We start from the raw sequence: 6,590 nt of genomic DNA on the forward strand, positions 1-6,590 counted from the left end.
AGTACTAAGAAGGGTCTTGGCTGAGTAGTGGAGAAAAATTAACCCTCTGCTAAATCCAACTCTGGTCCCAGCTAAGAAGAGATCAAATCGTTTCCAAGTAACTTTATTACTTCTCAGAACACACTCAAGATTCTTTTGAGAAATATAAAAAATAAATAAGATCCAACAAGTTAAAATTCACAAATGTTGGGTATTAAGTCAATAGTTACCAGGAATGTGAAGAAGCAAGAAGACACTACCCACAAATAAGATTAATTAATCAATCCATTGACACTGCTCCAGAAATGACATTGATAGTAAAATCAGTAGGCAATAACATTAAAATGGTTATTATGATGATATTTCTACTGATTATAAGCTAGGAAAAAAAAAAGAAGATTGACTATGTAGAGACGTGGACATTTTTTAAAAGACCCAAAGAAAACTTTTTGGAGATAAGATGAAAAAACACAGTGTCTGAGATGAGAAATACAATAGATAGAAATAATGAAAGATTAAACACTGCAGAAGAGATTCATGAACTTGAAGGCAAATTATAGAAACTACACAAAATGAAAAACACAGAGAAAAAGTCTTCCCCCCACAACAATATTTCAGTGAAGAGCAAGACAACTCCAAACATACAAATTGCTAGTGCAATAAAATAAATAAATAATTGGTAACTAAGATTGCAAAGGAAGACTTAAAACTGCTTTTATTTACACACCACATGATTGCCTATGTGGAAAATCCCATGGAGTACACACACACACACACACACACACACACACACACACACACAAATACTAGAATCAGTGAGTTTAGCAAGGATGTAGGCTATAAGATAAATGTACAAAAAAGTCAATTATGGGGCTGGGGTGTGGCTCAGTGATAGAGCTTTTGGCTAGTGTGTGTGAGTTCCTGGGTTAAATCATAGCACTTCAAAATAATAAAAATAAAAATAAATAAATCAAAATAAAAACTCAATTATGTTTTTTACCTATCAGCAACAATCTAAAATTGAAATTTTAAAAAAATTAATGGCATCAAAATATAAAATAGTTAGGATAAATCTGATACAAAATAGGTAAGACCTGGACACTAAAATGATAAAATATAGGTGAAATAAAACAGCACTGTCTATAAAAGAAAAATTAATCAATTTGATTTTATCAAATTTAAAACTTAATTTTCTTCGGAAGATATTGTTAAGAAAATGAAGATGCTGCACCTAATTAAGCCGACTGGGTTACTTTATTTGTGGTGGCCCAGTGTGCAGTGGCTGCAGACAGCAATCTCCTAGCCTGTTGCTTGTATGGGTTGCCCTAAGGGACCTTGGAGACAGCACTTTCTGTAGAAGTTCATATTTCTGATCTCATGATGTTCCTAATCTTGGCTCCAGACAGGTATGCGTGGTGCCTTTGGGAAACCCCAAAGCACAGTGGCCAGGGTTCACATTGGCCAAGTCACCATGTCTATCTGCACCAAACTGCAGGACAAGGACCATGTGATTGAGGCCCTATGCAGGGCCAGCTTCAAATTCTCCCTGGTAGCCAGAAAGATTTACATCTCAAAGAAGTGGGGCTTTATCAAGTTAAATGCTGATGAATTTGAAGACATGGTGACTGAGAAGAGGCTCATTTCTTATGGCTGTGGGGTCAAATATATCCCCAATTGTGGTCCCCTGGGCAAGTGGCAGGCCCTGCACTCATGAGGGCTTCCACAGTACTGTCCCCCTCTTAATCTCACATACACCAGTAAATCCTGTATTGTATATATATATAAAAAAAAAAGCAAGAAAAAAGTGATAAGTCACAAACTGAGAGGAAAAAAGAATCACACATCTGGCAAGGGACTTGTTTTCCTACTAGAACTCAGCATTAAGAAAACAAACAACCCAATAATAATATGGGCAATGATTTAAACAGACACTTCACCAAAGAAAATATATGGATGCTAATAAGAACATGAAAGAAAAGCTTGATATCCTAGTTGTTAGGAAAATGCAAATTAAAACTTAAAGTGATGCCACTACACATCTATTGGAATGTCTAATATTGAAAATATTGATCATATCAAATGTTGGGGAAGATGAGGGACAAGTAGAGTTCTCATATAGGCTGGTGGTGATGAAATGGCATAATGAAATGGCATGACTTCTTTTTTTTTTAATATTTATTTATTTAGTTTTCGGCGGACACAACATCTTTGTTTGTATGTGGTGCTGAGGATCGAACCCCGGCGCACGCATGCCAGGGGAGCACGCTACCACTTGAGCCACATCCCCAGCCCCCGGCATGACTTCTTTGGAAAAACAGTTTGATGATTTCTTAAAAAGTCAAACATACACTTAGCATATTATTCCACTTCTAATTATTTACCCGAGGGAAAAGACTGCATTACAAAAGCTTGTACATAAATATTTATAGCACCTTCATTGGTAATAACTAAACACTGGAAGTAATCCAGATCCCAGGGCTATGGAAATAGGATAAGCTATTAACCTAGGGATTACTTAGCAGAAGGCTTAAACAGAGGCACAGGGAGTGTGGAACACTGGAGTCGGAGGCTTCTGGGTGCTTCTGTTCTGTTACTTATGAGGACAGTGAGTTTGTAGAAATGACTTTCTAGACCCTCAGAGTCCTCATCTTTGAGAGGGCCTGATAATAACAGACCCACCTCACAGTCCTGTCTGGAAGATGAAAGGGTCTAGAAGCACATGTCAAGGCTCAGAGCAGGCTTTTCCCTGTCTTTGCTTCCATTCTCACTCTCACCACTGTCGTCACCATCACCATCATCAACAGCAACACTGGGGAATGCCTTTCTTGGGGTGCAAGCTTGATCTAATGGGTGGGGAGGGCCTATTGTTTCATACGGCAGAATCACTAGGGGCACTCAAAAATAAGACCATTCCATGGCACCAGCCAGTAATACTCTGAGCCAGTGTTTCTCACTCCCTAGCACCAGAAGTAAGTTAAGATTGGTTTCAGTCAATCCACATTGTCCACCCTCTGTCTACAGCCAGGTGTCTAGGGTTGTCTCTGAACCAAATCAGAGCCAGGGGAAAGCAAGGAATATTCCTGAGAAAGACAACTGGTTCATCCTCCTCTTCCTCCTCCTTCTCTTTCTCCTCCTCCTCCTTCTTTTTTTCATTGCATAACTGCTGTCAGGGAGATTCTTTTTGTGGAAAGATACGGAAAGAGCAGGAAGTCTTTCTTTTAGCAGAATGGTGATGGGTGATGGGAAGAATGGGCCTGATACTGCAGAGATCAGAGTGGATCAAGGGAGACATTCTTCCCCATTCTTTTATTTTTATTATTATTTTTTAAAAATATGGACTGGTTCATGAATTTGCATGTTACCCTTGCGCAGGGACTGTAGCTAATCTCTGGGTTGTTCCAATTTTAATATGTGTTGCTGACGTGAGCCACTTCCCTATTCTTTATGATATTGTTTGAGCCACCCGAAGCCAAGGAATAATCTTTTTCCTACCCCAGTTTTCATTCATTTATTTGACCAATACATACTCTATGTGTTAGACACGGTTCTAGGAGTAAGTTGAATTATGGTTTCTGTGATCATAATCCTAAATCTAGTCTTAACCTCTTAGTCATGAACCAGAACTTTGACCCTTTTCTAGTGAAAAGCTTGTAGTGGCAAGAAACAAAGGGCCAGCCACTCACGCTGACTCAGTCAGAGGGGCATTCATGTAAGAATCTGCATGGGGCACAGAGTGAAATCCCAGAGGTATTATGAAGAGCCTCCCAACTCCCAACAATGGGGCCTCGTGAGGTCTAGATGGAGGGGCCCCTAATGTTGAGGAGTTCAGTCCCTCCCTAATCAGCAGATGTGGAGGGTGTCTGTGACCTACTGTCTCGGGTTCTAAACCTCAAACATCCCAACTGACAAAAAGACCCTTCATTGATTTTATTTCCTACACAAATTCTCTGACCACCTCTAAAGATCTCTAATAGGTCATCTTCATGGTGAACAAATGCTATAACCCCTAAATAGATCCTAAATATTTTATTGGACTAATACAGTAAACTTTTTCAAATGAATAGTCTTAGAACTTTAAATTTTAAAGAATTTTCTGCTTTCAAGTGCTTAAGTATGCTTTCTATTCCTAGCTGAACTTTTTTATTTATGGCCATTCTAGTGAATGTATATTGATATTTATTGTGTTTTAAGTTTGCATTCTCTAATGACTAATGATGTTAAGAATCTTTTTATGGCTAGGTGTGGTGGTGCATGCTTGTAAATCCAACAGCGCAGGACACTGAGGCAGGAGGATCACAAGTTCCAGGCCATTCTGGGCAATTTAACAAGACCCTGTCTCAAAATTTAAAACATAGTGGGGTGGTGGGACAGTGAGGAAGTAGCTCAGTGGTAGAATGCCCCTGGGTTCAATCCCCGTGTGTGTGTGTGTGTGTGTGTGTGTGTGTGTGTGTGTGACACACACACAATCTTTTTATGTACTCATTGGCCATTCATATTTGTATTTTTTGGTGAAGTATCTGCCCTAATATTTTACTTATTTAAAAAATTGGTTGTTTTCTCATTATTGAGTTGTAAGAGATCTTTATATATTCTGGATTTTATAATATATAACAATATGTATTTTACGAATGTTTCACCCATCTATGGCTTACCTTTTTGTCTTTTTAAAAAATGATATCTTTCAAAGAACAGAATTTCTTTCTTTCTTTCTTTCTTTCTTTCTTTCTTTCTTTCTTTCTTTCTTTCTTTCTTTCTTTCTTTCTTTTTTTAGTACTGGGGATTAAACCAGAGGCGCTTAACCACTGAGCCACATCCTCAGCCCTGACCTTTAACTTGCAATCCTCCAGTCTAAGCCTCTCAAGCCACTGGGATTATAGGTGTGCACCATTGTGCCAGACTAAGTCTTTCATTTTGATGAAGTCTAATTTATCAATTTTTTTTTTAAATGTATGGTGACTTTTGTGTCCTAAGTCTAAGTCTTTGCTTGGCCCAGGGTTTCTCAACCTCAGCAAAACTGGGACGCTGTGCTCAGATAATTCTTGTTTTTGTTTTTTGTGGGAAAATACCCTGGGTTACAGTGGTCTTTCTGTATCCACGGAGACTGGTTCCTGGATCCCCTTGGACAGCCTGATCCAAGTTGCTCAAGACGCTTATTTAAAATGGTGTTATATAGTATTTGTATAGGGCCAATGAGCATCTTCCCATATAGTTAAAGTCATCTCTAGATTTACTTCTAATACCTAAAACCGTGTAAATGCTGAGTGAGTATATTATGCTATATTGTTTAGAAATAATGACAAGAAAAAAGTCTGTACATGCTCAGTAGAAGTGCAATTTATTTTCTGAATATTTTCGATCTGTGAGTGGTTGACTCCATGGATGTAGAACAAATAGATATGGAGGACTGGCAGCTACCAATTCTCCCAGCCTATCTGGGAGAATTGGTAGCTGTGTGGTAGCTGTGTGGTAGGCAAACTTATGGTAGCTGTGTGGTAGGCAAACTTATGGAGAGTCCATGGCTGATGTGATGCCTGGTGCTGAGGCTAACATGGGGATCATAACCTCATGAGAGCCTCTGAGCCAGAACCACCCATTAAGCTGCTCCTGAATGCCTGGTCTATGGAAACTGAGGTAATACATGCTTGTTTTAAACCACTAAATTTGGGATAACTGATGATATAGCAATAGATAACTAATAGACATCTCCAATATATTTTGTTAAATGTACCATTAAATATTTTAATGTTTTTATGTGATTTTTAAAGCCGGGTGCAGTGGCATACTGTAATCCTAGCAACGTGGGAGGCTGAGGCAGGAGCATTGCAAGTGTGAGGCCAGCCTTAGCAAATGAGCAAGACCCTGTCACCAAATAGAATATAAAAAGGACTGGGGAAGCAACTCAGTGGTAAAGTGCTTCATCTTCAGTACCAAAATTTCATACATATATGAAATAAAAAGTGCTTATTAATTTTTTCCAGTTGTTTATCTTAGTATATAGAAATATCATTGAATTTAAGATATTGACTTTATTTATTGTGACCTTGCTAAACTCACTGAGCCTCATTTATTACTAGTTATTAGAAGTCTATTTTTGACACATTAAAAAATTAATGAGATAGTCCATAACTCCTGGCTGGTGAGTGTTCTTCTTCTTTCCTGCCAAGGCACTTTTAAAAACAAAGATCTGACCAGATGTTAAGTCTGTGGCCTTTCTTTTCCAATGCTCGGGAAGCTTTAGGACTGCCAGCAGCTAGTGCACCTGGACTGATGTTCACAGCCCAACATCAACACAACTCCCTGACTACCATCCAAATTTGCTTTACCTCCTTCCCTTGGAAACTATCTCACTTTAGTTTCTTTACTCAGCCACTGGCTTGCACAGGCTCAGATCTCCATCTTTACCTCTGTTTTCCTACCATGTTTTCCCAATTCAAGTTGCCAAGAATCATGTTTAACCCAGTTCATCTTTTTCCTCCATGTCATTGGTGGTCAGGCAGATCATGGGTCAGGTCCCTCTTTGTCCGATTAGTTTTGCCCATAGAGTATGTCTTCGTCTGTTTAGGCTGCTAGAACTAAGTGACATAAACAACAGAAATTTATTTTTTATTTCT

The 6,590-nt window shown here is 38.7% G+C and overlaps 1 non-coding gene and 1 pseudogene across 1 annotated transcript; one reads left to right on the forward strand and one right to left on the reverse strand.

The window, feature by feature from the left end:
* The first annotated feature begins 1,204 nt into the window (after positions 1 to 1,204).
* Positions 1,205 to 1,326, forward strand: LOC113197897 (small nucleolar RNA SNORA70; annotated as a pseudogene).
* A 1,980-nt stretch (positions 1,327 to 3,306) lies between these two features.
* On the reverse strand, positions 3,307 to 3,410 carry LOC113197896 (U6 spliceosomal RNA). The gene has a single exon (XR_003302769.1). It is a non-coding gene; the product is annotated as a U6 spliceosomal RNA (small nuclear RNA).
* Positions 3,411 to 6,590: the final 3,180 nt, after the last annotated feature.

Source organism: Urocitellus parryii, chromosome 11 (assembly GCF_045843805.1).
Source record: "Urocitellus parryii isolate mUroPar1 chromosome 11, mUroPar1.hap1, whole genome shotgun sequence".
Lineage (NCBI taxonomy): Eukaryota > Metazoa > Chordata > Mammalia > Rodentia > Sciuridae > Urocitellus > Urocitellus parryii.